Source organism: Dendroctonus ponderosae, unplaced genomic scaffold, assembly GCF_020466585.1.
Source record: "Dendroctonus ponderosae isolate FM_Combo_2020 unplaced genomic scaffold, Dpon_F_20191213v2 Dpon_F_20191213_1, whole genome shotgun sequence".
NCBI classification, from domain to species: Eukaryota; Metazoa; Arthropoda; class Insecta; order Coleoptera; family Curculionidae; genus Dendroctonus; species Dendroctonus ponderosae.
Window position 1 is genome coordinate 38,883,640 of NW_026017110.1, and position 12,826 is coordinate 38,896,465.

At 33.9% G+C, this 12,826-nt stretch overlaps 1 protein-coding gene and 1 long non-coding RNA gene across 4 annotated transcripts in view; one reads left to right on the forward strand and one right to left on the reverse strand.

Moving 5' to 3' along the window:
• LOC109540373 (RNA-binding protein Musashi homolog 2) overlaps positions 1–12,826 on the forward strand; it is a 220,508-nt gene that overhangs the window by 165,303 nt on the left and 42,379 nt on the right. The window lies entirely within an intron of this gene.
• Positions 2,620–3,171, reverse strand: LOC125502685. The gene is made up of 2 exons (XR_007280464.1): positions 3,001–3,171; positions 2,620–2,849 (listed from the first exon to the last, which is right to left on the reverse strand). It is a non-coding gene; the product is annotated as an uncharacterized LOC125502685 (long non-coding RNA).

The following is a 12,826-nucleotide window of genomic DNA, read 5'->3' on the forward strand; positions in this document are numbered from 1 at the left end:
CCTTACATAAACTAGCTTTAAAATTTGACGGTAAATGCAAAAATTGAAAAAAAATCGGAGTGTTCCATTTGAAATAACCAAGTTATTGAAATTAAAAAAACATGCAATTTTGGATGCTTATTGGGCGGTTTATTGGAAACTTTTCGTAAATTAACGTAGCTTGTTTAGTCCTTTTGGAGGTCCACAAGTCCGATTTCAAAATTCGTAGCGATCAGGGTACAGCACCAATTTCTGTGGAATTTAGCAGCTGTCAAAATTTTCATATTTTTTCGAATAATTCGAAAGCCATAAATTTTTCAGGTGAGACGTTTGAAATAAACTTATATTAAATTTGAATATTTAAATTTGACGATAAATCCAAAAAGCCCAAAAAAGGGGGGTTCCATTTAAAAAACCATAGTTGCTAACTACCACATATTTATGTCGCACCCCGTATATTGAAAAGTAATTTAAAAATGTGAACCTTTTAAGCATCAAAAACTTTTGTGGGAAGTATTTTCTTCTAAAGTTCATATTTAATAAGATATCGCACTCTGACGCACTAATGAGCAACCCTGTATATTCGAAATGTATATCGGATAGGCAGAGCAATAAGCCTCAAATAATATGCCGTGCGGTTGACCATTGGATCTATTAGATGAATATCAATTTTTAGGAAACGATTTCTAACCCATGCTATGCTGTATATGATTTATGCATAATATGGTAGGTCGAACAATTGATTACTCGCACCTAATGGATTCTCTTGGAAAATAACGCATGGACAGTGCAAACTTTTATGAATCAATAGTTATAAATTTAGATGCTTTTAAAAGCCTATGGATTCTGGTTAATATTTCAGAGACCAAAGTGGATAGATAGTATATAATGATCCAAGAATCATATTTTGATAAAGTTTGTCAGATTCAAAATTATGGACCACTCGAGATTTCCCAAGTTAAAGTGGACGTTTTTAAATATATGGCATCCCTCCCTTGGCATAATGCGAAAGTTTCATAATAAAGCTTATAGAATGTACGTAAAACAACTTTACCTATGTAATCTATTTCCAATAAAGTTCAAATTATTTTTGTGTGCATATCCAGTGTACCTATCCGAAGCTTTGAAATGTGTGTGAAACTTAGTGTCAGGGCCATGTAATTGTATTTGCAGGATGATCAGTGCTCGTGCAAGCGATATTTCTTAAAAATTAGGACTTGAAGTTGCAAGTTTTAGGACATCGGGGTCCGAACGAAATACCGAGAGTCTAGATTGTTTTGTAGATATTAAATTGAAAACAAATTTACAATAAATTGATAAAGCCAGGTGTTTCAGTCACTGAACACTAAATGCTTTTTGCGGTATGGAAGCTGTACTAGTTATTCAGGATTGATCAAGTTTTACCGATAAGTGAAACAGTGCTCTTTCTCCTGTTTCATTAATAAAATAATTTAACTTCATTCTAAATTTCCGCAGAAATAGTAGCATATCAAACGCTTACATATTTAGTTTATCCCCAAAAATGTAAATACATTTTTCGGATCAGAACAAATCTTCTCGATTCAAATTTTTATATCCCTAGTCAATGTCATATCAATCAATCAAAAACTATGTCATATCAATGACATAGTTTTATCAGTGGAGACTAACTGCAAATGTCACAAACCGTGAACCCTGAACATTTACCATCTAACCATAAAATCACAAGCAACTCCGCAACAAAAATGCCAGCTGGTCACAAAAATTAACTGAAACATTACATAAAATAGAGTATAGTAGCGAGAGTTTTGCTCCTTTTTTCAACTAACTATCATTTCTAACTTTAGGTTTAAAGTTATCAACAAAAATTGATGGAGTTCCTTGGAAAAGTAGCATACTTTCAGTTTGCTTGGGTATTTCTCGCTTATCCCTGCGGAGATTTTGCCAAATGCCAAATTTATTTAATTAAAAACACTACGGAATAGTATGCTAGATGGTCCACTATGGTTAATCATTATTTCCGGTAAAACAATTTAAAAACTTTTAAAAAAATTATTATTTTGGATAAAAAAGTATATTTCTTTCTAAGAAAATATATAAAACTTTTATTTAAATGTAAAAACTACCACCTACACTAGACTAGTTTAATTTCAGTTTATTCGCCGAGTAATGATCCAGGACCTAAACGAGAGTGTTTCTTCAAGTAACGGGTTTTTAAGCATCTCTTCGGAGTGGATTTGGAAATCCCAAAAGGTCTAGGTACTTGGTTGATTCCCATTTCGTTATTGTCTATAGCTAATCCAGCATTTTTTAGGTTTTCCTAAGTTTCCTTTAGTATTGTTTCGAATGTACACATCTTTTAGGCATCTTCATTAAAATACTGAAATTAGAAATGCAAGCAAAAGTAAATGCTGGTCCGTTTGTCCTACTAAATATTGGCCCAACTATCCTGAGTGGGAGGGACAGATTGACTTTCCTTATGTGAAAAATTGCCCATAAATAAAATATTGAAAGTTAAAATCCGTGTTGGTATTTTGCATCACATATTTGATGCCTGTTCAATTGTCATATATTAGTGTTTTTATTAATTGGATAATTAAAGCTATTAACCCAAACCCTCGGCCTAAATGCTAATTGGAGAAATGAGTGCGAAAGCAATAAATTTGCCGTGATCTATTTAATCTTGCACAATGTGGGAGTCATTTGATAATGACCTTCAACTTCAGCGGTAGATGCATTGGCCTGAAATCCTGCCAGAGCGCGCGCACAAACGCCAGGCATCGAAGAAAGTCTTTGTTGGGTTGCCGGTTACATCAAGATTTCGCACTGTCTCAGGTCGTTGCATTCGGTCTCTTGAATGTGTTCCATAAATCCGCTTAATAACATCTCGTCTGCACCTCACGTAGAATATAAATAACTTGCAATACTTTCATGAGTTTTAATCAGATTTGTTTACGATTGATAGTATCTGCAGTAGTACAGAGAATATCCACCCTCAAGCTAGATACCTGAATAGTAGTTTCAGGCGTTAGTTAATTTTACCTCCTTGGATGATGATGATGATGATCCAAAACTAACGTTATTGCTTTTAGAGTTCACTTGCGTACAGTTGACGACACATAAAAGTAGACGACTACTCAAGACTATTTTTCCCGAAATCTCTGACATAAAACAATAAACAATACTTACACACTTTTAGAACTAAACAAAACAAATCACAATGACATCTAATCACAATAAGTGTCAAATTTTATTAGTTAATGTTTACTTATAAGCCGGCAGAGGGCGTTTGGTCTTGTGAACTCGGGAATACGTACAATATATGTATGTTTTAATTTGATATTTCAGTTTATTTTCTATACAATTTTATAAGTCTTCGGTTTTCCAAATCTGAACTACTGTTTTTGTTGACCATCCTTCCTCGATTAATGTAATTATTTTAGTTTTTTCAGATATTTTTGAATGTGACATTTTGATAATAGGAAAATTTACGTCAGATTTACACAAGATTCAGAAAGTCAGATTTACACAACCATTTCATGTGTTGTAGAGCAGCCATTTGAGCTTCAGAATAAATAGCTGTTTGCTTCGGAAATTTGCCACAAGAGTAGTTGTAACTCATGAAAAAACGCTTTATATTGTTTTCAATGATAAAAACAATAGATCGAAGTATTAGGAAAAGAAAAAATATAGAAGAAAAAACTACAGTTCGGTCGATGTATGTAAATTTTCCGTGGGAAGAATACAATTTGAATTATTGGATTAAAATGTTAGATTTAATAATAGTCTCGAACGGTTATACATCACAATCCACAATAGTTGAATTTACATTCCCGAAAATGACGTTTTCTCAGATTCCAGATGCGGTATTTTGATTTGCAGGAAGCTTAGGTGACGAGAATGAGGGAACACCAGATAGAAGGGATTTAGGGATATCAAACAGAGAATAAGTCTCTGTTTGAATCAAAGTAATTCCAATTAAACACCAGAGAGCTGGAATAGATCTAAAGTCTATTCTGTTGATTCCAAAGGAATGTGTAGTAATAGAAAATTTTATTTAAACCGCAATAACAACAAATTTATTGTGAATGAATTCATTTGAATGACGATTTCTTGTCCTGTTTGCACGGTATTGACGAACATTTGGAGAAAAGGAAATGGGTTTGTTAAAGTCTACACACAATACATCTGCATGTGTTTTTCTTGCGGATATGTTATTTTCGTTCGAATTGCATTGGATTTCTATTGCATTCGGTTAATAGTCGTTTACATGTTTTCTCAGAAATATAAATTACATTAACGTTTGTAAAGCTTCTGAGTTCAGATAACGTGGGATAATTTTTCGGCTGAACTGGGAAAATGTAACTTCTTACTGCGCTCCTAAAGAATCTTTTAAAAATGAAAATCACCACCAAACAGATACAGAATGACCTGCTAGAGTGAAAGCCTTTAGTTTGCCAGGAACAGATAATTTAGAAAAATAATTATTCCTCATTTTTGATGATAATGGCGGGTGAAACAACGGATGCTGCAAAATCTCAGATTGCGATTGCGATTTTGAGACATATTATCGATGGTGACCCCCCTTGACCTATTCTTGAAAGATGATGTTCTGATAAAGCAGCGGCTAATATGCGATCGTTCAAACAATTTAGTAAAAAATATCCTTTTATGTGTGTTATAGTCGAGAGTGAATTATGACTAAAACTGTTCACATACACAAATAAGCAATTACGTATATATTTTGGATATTGACAAGACATTCCTGACTTTTTTATATTGCACCCCAATGAGTAGAACAAGTGTTGAACAAGACTGTAAACAGAAGGTCGGGCTACAACTCTTTAGAATTTTAATAAGCGGACTATTAATGTTGTGTGCGAAAATAGAAACTCTCTCAATGAGTGGATGGATGAAATAGAAGCAGAGCAATGCACTAACAATTCAGTCTGTGGTACAGTTGGCTTTATTAACCATACATTAAATGATCCTGTCTCTAATTTTTATAAACTTTCTTCCGTAATTTGATCTCCACGTAGACACTCCGTTTAATTAATTTCAGCAAAGGAAAAACGGGCGAACTCGAATAGAAGGCGCCATTGATAATTTGGAACGCAATATCATTTATCAAGACACGAACCACCAGAAAATAAACGATATTGTTCATACAACTGTAAATTTAAAACTGTGCAAAAGACCGATTTCATTTGAAAGGTCATCTAGTAGTTGAGTGAATTTTTTGGGAATACTTTGGAAAATTTGCGTAGAGTCTCCTGAGGATAAACTCACCGATCGTTTCTAATCCAAGTAAAATGTTTAATTATTCCAAAAATAATTAATTATTAAATTATTTACTCATTATTCTCTTCAAAATTTGTATTGGCAAGCAGTCTTGGGGCTGCGTTGAACAATACTAAAAATTATTTAAAATTGTGGTAACGACGTTGTTTCACAGCTATTATCATTCAACTGTTAAAAAAAATGTGTATCCCCAAAATTTAAGTTGAAAGACAAATAGATTAGATTCAAAATTTGCGAACAGAAAATAACGTAGGATTGTCTTGTTTTTATTAAAATAAGGAGGTTTTTTGGCAACAACTTTAAAGTATTACCAGGAGCCAATATTGATCGTTGGTGTATAAAAACGTATTCAAGAAGAAACTGTGGTGGACAATGTGGAAAATAATTATCCACCATGTCAACATATGGTTCTGTGGCATGAATAGAAATTTCTCATTTCTCTAATCAATAAAGCGGAAAATTGCAGTTTATATTTATGGTTGGAACAGGTTTTTGTAACGAACGTTAGAAACTACAAATTACATTTTGACGATATCTGGTTTGTCAAAAGAGATAGACTTTCGAGCCCATTCCTTGAAACCAGTGGGTTTTTTTGGTTTTTAGTCGTAAAATGGAATTTCTTTCTGACGTTTCGTAAGCACGAGGGGCTTGCATCTTCAGAGGTGGTTTGAACGCTTATATTAATTTACAATGTCCATCAGAACAGTGGCGGCTTAAAAACCCGAAAAACCCACTAGTTTCAATATCTGTTTTAAGTCTTTATACTCCTCGAGATATGGTCGGAGCTCAACCTTATCAAAATGTCATACATATGAGGTGAAAAGAAGGGTGTTAGGTTTGCCGTACTGTGACATTTGAAAACACAATTTTATTAATATGTAGAATTATGTAATGCAAAAAAAACGAATTACAGTAGTGATTTTGAAAAGTAGACTACTTGAAAAAAATTTTCAACAAAACTCAGTGATGAATATTTGGAATTCATATGCATAGACTCGAATTAAACAAGCCACCACGTTCATTCCAATGGTTCCACCTTATACTGCAATCATATATTTTTCAGTGCAGACACTTATCAATTAAGAATCGCAACATATTATTAGTTTTCCTTATAAACTACATTCGAAAAATGCGTTTTTCATTGTTGTCTTAAGATTGGAAGTTGAATGAAATTTTGAACATGTTAGTTTCTATCGGTGGGTCATATTTCCCTAGGAATCATATTATTTTAAGTATTTTCAGTGGAGTCCGTAGTAACACGTAACTGGATATAGCCGCAGTAAATCCGGCTCTTCACTGCTTCTATAGAAAATTAAAAACAGGGTTGGATTCTTCATTCAACTTGTAACTAAAAGTTCGCTTTCAATTTTACTGTACTACTCAGATATTACGAGTGAAAATAAAAATCATTGAAAATAGTTGTACAAGTACGACAATAACAAATTGATCTGTAAAAATTGACTGCAAAAGAGAACTAAATTAAATTTTGTTTGGGTTTGTTGTAAGTGCAATACATTCATTAGTTACGCAGTGCAGAAAATGTATTGCGGTGGGAGAACTTACACAGTTACGTTTCGAAAAATAGTTTTACTTTTAATTTCCATTTTATTTTGTAATGGTTGAACGCTTCTAGTCGAATCTGTTTTTGCCCTTTGCATCTGTTATAATTTTTGTATTTCCTCACCGACAAAGAGATAGTTGTTTCTTCGATATTGGGGGTAAAATCCAACACTGTATTTTATTTAATAAATAAGCGGTCGGGTCTCAGTTTCTTTTTAAACATCAAGAAACATGTTAGTGGAACTCCACTGACAGCACTCCAATAATATTTAATTTCGAGACATGCTACCTCGATGCCAGTTACCCGCCAAGTTAAGTTGATTCAGAACTAGTAATTTATAGTTCTTTTATCAAACATTAACTTTTTAATTTTTCGATTCTCTACTAGTTTCTAAAGGTTCTGTTGTTGAAGCGCGTCTATTTTGTATGCGTTTTTTAAATCATTTAAAACAGTAGTAAAATGAATGAGGGTAAAAATAAACCCCAATATACTCGAGCGATCCCCCTGGAATTATAGAGGGGTAGCAACCTGTATTACCATGTTTGCATATGCGAGTATGTCTGTATTTAATGGGTAGTTTAAGATTCACCCCGTGGATTTCATCTGAATTGTTCCCACTAAGATCAAACCTGTTTTTACATGCTAGTCTCAAACAGTCAAATATGTATAAGGTGTTATTTTAAATGCATGTAGTGCTATCAATTTTTTTTTCTTACCTGTGGGTTTTGTCTTGTTCTGAATGATAGATAGGTAGAAAGTTCTTACTAGAGAACTTTCAACTGACTTACTTACAAAAGAAAAAGTTGCGTATAAAAAGTGAAATTAATATTCTTGTACACACAAACATATTAAAAATTGTTTGCTTGACTCTAAATGATCGGACGGGTCCGTTGATTTTCACTGTATTTTTTTAGATTTGTCAAAAACTGAAACGAAAATATATCTTGGTAACGATTTAAAAAATTACGATTCTTCCAGTGTTAAATGTTAAACACCTAATGTGTTTTATGGTTAGCTGCTTTACTTCACGAACAGAAAGTATATAAATTGCACCACTGTATACAGGATGATGCACATCCAACTGTGAAAGATTGTTCATTGCAACAATAGAAGACGTTTGGGTAAGGGTTGTTCACCAACAACAAAAATAGATATTTCTATTCGATGTGATATATCGGTTGATGTACAGAGTGGGCCAAAGTGGACAGTTTTGAATGAAAGCTCCTATTTTTATACCAGATAGACAAAAACTGATGTCTGTGCCTGAGCCACGATTTTTATGATAAAATTACATTAACAGTTTTAGAGATAAAGGGTCTTTTCCAGAAATCTATACTTTTGAAAAGGCTCTCTAACTCTCCCTGTGACTTTTTAAAACTTTCTACGGGAACATGTCCAAAGCACTTTTTCAGGTAGTATCCAGTAATTATGAAAAGTGGGATATGATGAGAGGCGGCAAGCAACTTGTACCAGAAACAGTATTCAGAGAGAAGGTAACCATTCAGGGACATTTTCGCAAGATTGCAATATAATCTAAAAAATTATGGGCAATTTGAGATTAAAATACCAAAAAGGTGTAAATCAAACTATGGGAAAAAGTAGAAGAGAGTTAGAAGAAATAACATTATTAGGAACTGTTGAAAGTAATCGCAAAACATGGACGCGAAATTTATTAGTATCAACAGGTCTGCCAAGAACTACCGTTTGGCGAACTTTGAAAAAATATAATTTCAAACTGTATAGGATGAGAAAAGTTCATCATCTTAAACCTGGAGATTTTGAACGTCGAATGAATTTTTGCCGCGATTCCTGGATTGCCAAGTGCGCAATGTTTTATGTAAGTAGTGCTGGTATTTTCAACCGCTACAACTCCTCCCCGTGGGCACAACATGAACCTTATTCAGTTGTGGTTTTGGGATGAATGTGTGGGCAGGTGTTTTCAGCGGTTGAATTATTGGTCCATTGGTTTTTGATGGCACTCTAACATCGCAAAAGTATTTAGACATTTTAAGACAACAAGTAGAACCCTTTGTTGATGAACTGCCGCTTACGGAACGGGATAACATATTTTTCCAGCAAGATGCAATAGTAAAAAACATTTGTCGGGAATTTTTGTTAATAAATGGATTGGCAACCAAGGTCCTATTCTCTGGCCGGCAAGGTCACCGGAGTTAACACCCATGGACATTACTTTTGGGGGAGATTGAAAACCCTCATTTCTAAATTCCCTGCAAACTGCAGACCAGAGTTAGAAATATCAGTAATACAAGGATTTGCATCTTTCACCTCCATTGAACTGATTGACTCCTCAAGAAGTGTTCAGAAAAGGTCGCGGTAAACAGTTCGAACATTTATTGTCAGGATATGTTTTGTTCTTGTTGGATGAATGTTCTAGTGTTGTTTTCTAAAATATACAGTGTTCCATTTAAAAACATTTTTTTGTTAATAACGGAAAATATTTCCTTATCGCAAATGTAGTTTACATTATCGTCCTAATTTTACCATAAAAATCGAGGAGTTTCCATTTAAAAGTGTCCAATTTGGTTCACCCGGTACATATATCGATATATCGAGTAAAAAAGGTAATACGAGTACAAAACTTTATACTAGTAATTAAAAATTTAAACTGAAAAAAAAAAGAAATATTTATGTAAAATAGTAGAAAATATACCCAATTGTTAATTGTTACTGATCTAAGCCCCAGTATTTTTTATGCAAACGTTGAAACATCAAATCCTATTCACTATTTTTCCTTTTAATCACTTTTGTTGTTCATTAAGAGTTTCAACCCCTTTTGCGATTAACCGTTCCATGGGATCCGACGTTACGAGTATGGTCAAGTATTTTATGAAGCTTTTAAATTTCGGAATTGTCCCTTTATGTCTTTCCAAATTTCTAACGGGTTTTCATTCAATCTACCCACGGGCCACTTCAAATAGCCTGATATTCTATAACATCAGTTCTATTATTCTTCCAATTTTTTTGCGAGAGATTGAAGGTATCTGCCTAATCAGAGTTATTTATGTCAACTTTTTCAGTTCTTCCATGGCAGATATTATTTTTTTCAACAATCAACAACAACAACTTTTACATATCTAACTGGAACAGAATTGTTCCATATAAAATGTTGTCGCCCAAATTAGGTTTTCTCGGTCTCTCGATTTTTTCGTTTTTTTTATGATACCTTAGTCTACGTTCTGCCGCTTCTCCTATAGTGGTTGCATTGCTGCCACGTCGGATATTTTGTATTTGATCCGCAAAACTGCATTGCATTTACAAAATAATTATTACTTAATTTGCAATACATCGATAATTCAACTGCCGCAGGAATTCTTGCAATCACATCTAGTTCTGTTTGCACTCATATTACGTAAAGGGCGTTTTACAATCAGCAATTTTATTGTCTTGCAGCTATAATTTTAGTACTGCGCTTTGCAGTGTGCAATGTTTTGTCAACCTCACATTTAGACAAATCGATCAAGGGTACCAACTATTCACTATACGTAAAAAATCCAGTTTGTTTGTTTTGTTTTCGTTTGAGATTATTGTGATTAATAAGCAAATATGCCAGTGTTGGTGATTTATATTACTATGAGTGAACAGTTGGCAGCTTAAAAAGAACCAGGAAAGTCACTAAAATTGCGGCTAGCTGCAAGAAATTTTAGGTTTGGAACTATAGCCGGCAAGTGCAATAAAACTTGCTGACAACTCGAGAACCGATAAAATGCGCAAGCGTAGAACGAAATATTGCGTCAAATTAAGTTGCGGGCAATAAATTGCCGACTGTAAAACGGCCTTAAACCAGGCATTTTGCTTGTCCCCAAACAATCAAGTCTAATGGTATTAGGTGGAGTATCCTTGAGGGCCGCGTAAATGGACCACCTACCTGTACGTATCCGATGTGGTCCAAATATTAAAATAGTGTAAGGAAAATGCATTTAGAAGTACCATCTTGTTGCAACCACATGTGCTGTTCTTCCACATTCATTCAAAAGTTCTGGCAGAACGTTTTATAGAAGCACCCGTAAATAAGCACTGTGAAAGGTGAAACGTTAAACAATAGGGCAACAGGTAGTCCCATCCAAAGAATCGTCAACAGCTAGAGTTGGACAACGTTATCAAACCATGATAATGCTGATTACTTCGATCAACTTGAATCTTATTCGGCCCAAACACGGCTATAATCTATGGGTAAAACTGGCTTCATTTATCCATAAAGTCAAGCGCGAAAAATTGGGTTCCGCAACAATATGATGCAGCAGCCACTGACAAAATTGCACTTTTGGTTGAAATTTTGAACTGCTTGTAAATGCTATGGATCAAGTTGGTGATGGAACACCAGCCAAACGGGTGTTTGAGCCGGCTCTAATCCTGTGCAATTTGACGAGTGCTAATCAAATCTTTACTTGCAACTCAGTTATAAACGTCAAAAAATACTTGCTGACTATTTAGTTTTTGCATTCCATCTTTTTTCGTTATACTTTGGTGTTTTTCCATCGAATTTAAGTTAATGTGAAGTTACAAGCACATTGCGTTGTTGTTTAGTTGCAATTTTTCAAGGCCATCCTTGAGTTCAATGCAGGTACCATAAGAAATTACATACCTAATGCATGCTGTTATAGTGCCTTGCCCAAAATCAACCTTGGATGGTTTAGCCCCAGGCCGGAAATTTTGCTATTGAGGGTAAAACCTATACGTAGACGGACCCGTGTGGCTGTTAGTCAATTCGCCCAGTTTTCTCATGCACAACGTTATGGGACAAGTAATTAATAAACCGGATTAAAATGTATGTGGAGTGCAAAACGAAAAAACATAATAAGAAAAGCTTACAATTTTAAAACATATTTATCAATTAAAACATTAATTTAATACGTAAAAATTTATTAATTTAATAATCAAAGCTAATCAAGCTCTGCTCTTTCTGAATGAAATTATGAATATTTTCTATATAAGCGACTCCAACTTGATATTTTTTAACTCTTAGATAGAACTCTCGTCATTTACCTTGCAAGTTATTAATAAATAATATGCAAATATTACTAAATAAATAGGATAAAAGTGTTATTACAAAATGAGTACTTAATTGAAAAATCAAAATGTAAAATGTAGATAGATAAAATAGTATGCAGTACTTAATTGAACCCAGAAAGTTCTGGTGGACTTAATGGCACCAAATAGTAAATCATATATAAGGCTAATATAATATTATAATACATTAACAATCCGAAACCTTTTCACATAAATTAATAATTCTCGTTTCATGTGGATATTTTGTGCCATTTTATGAGATACATGGATGGAAATATGTGTTTTGGCTCAAAAAGTTTTGAAGGGTTCTGTCTCAGGTCGAAGATAAAAATTTGTAGAATCGCTTAGGAGAAACGGGATCTTTCTGGCCGAAATGTAACAACATAACATAAGCCTTACCCGTTTCATTTCATTTGTTGTCCCCCGAAAAATTTGGTCATCTTTTTCAAATTTTTGGATTGGCAATCCGAGCGTTACTACTTGGCCACCCAGTAATCCGGACTTCAATCTCTTGGATATTTCTATTTGGCCTCAAGTAAAAGTTAGAGTTGGTTCGCACGAAGAGTTGTGGCAAAGAATTCAAGTCGCTGTGAACGAAGTCAAGTCAATACACAATCCCAATATGTTGGTTGCTTTAAAGTTGAAGGTCTCACAAACCACTGAGTAAAGTATATCAGAGGCAATGGCCGTCAATTGGAACAATTGCTTTATGTAATTATTACGGATTTTACTTTTCTTTATTATTTGTGTAAGTGTAAGTAGATTAAAATGTACACTTTCAGTTTGATCTTCCGAATTTAAGCCCTCTATTTCTGAACCAAAAAATATCTAATTAACTTTACTTGAATCCAAATTTTATGCGCTTATTAATTACAGTTTATCACGAATAGCATTTTGGCAGCTAAATGGTAGGTTGCTAAAAAAATGTTTGTTTATATTTTAACCACTTTTTAAATTAAAATTTGACACTACCAACTT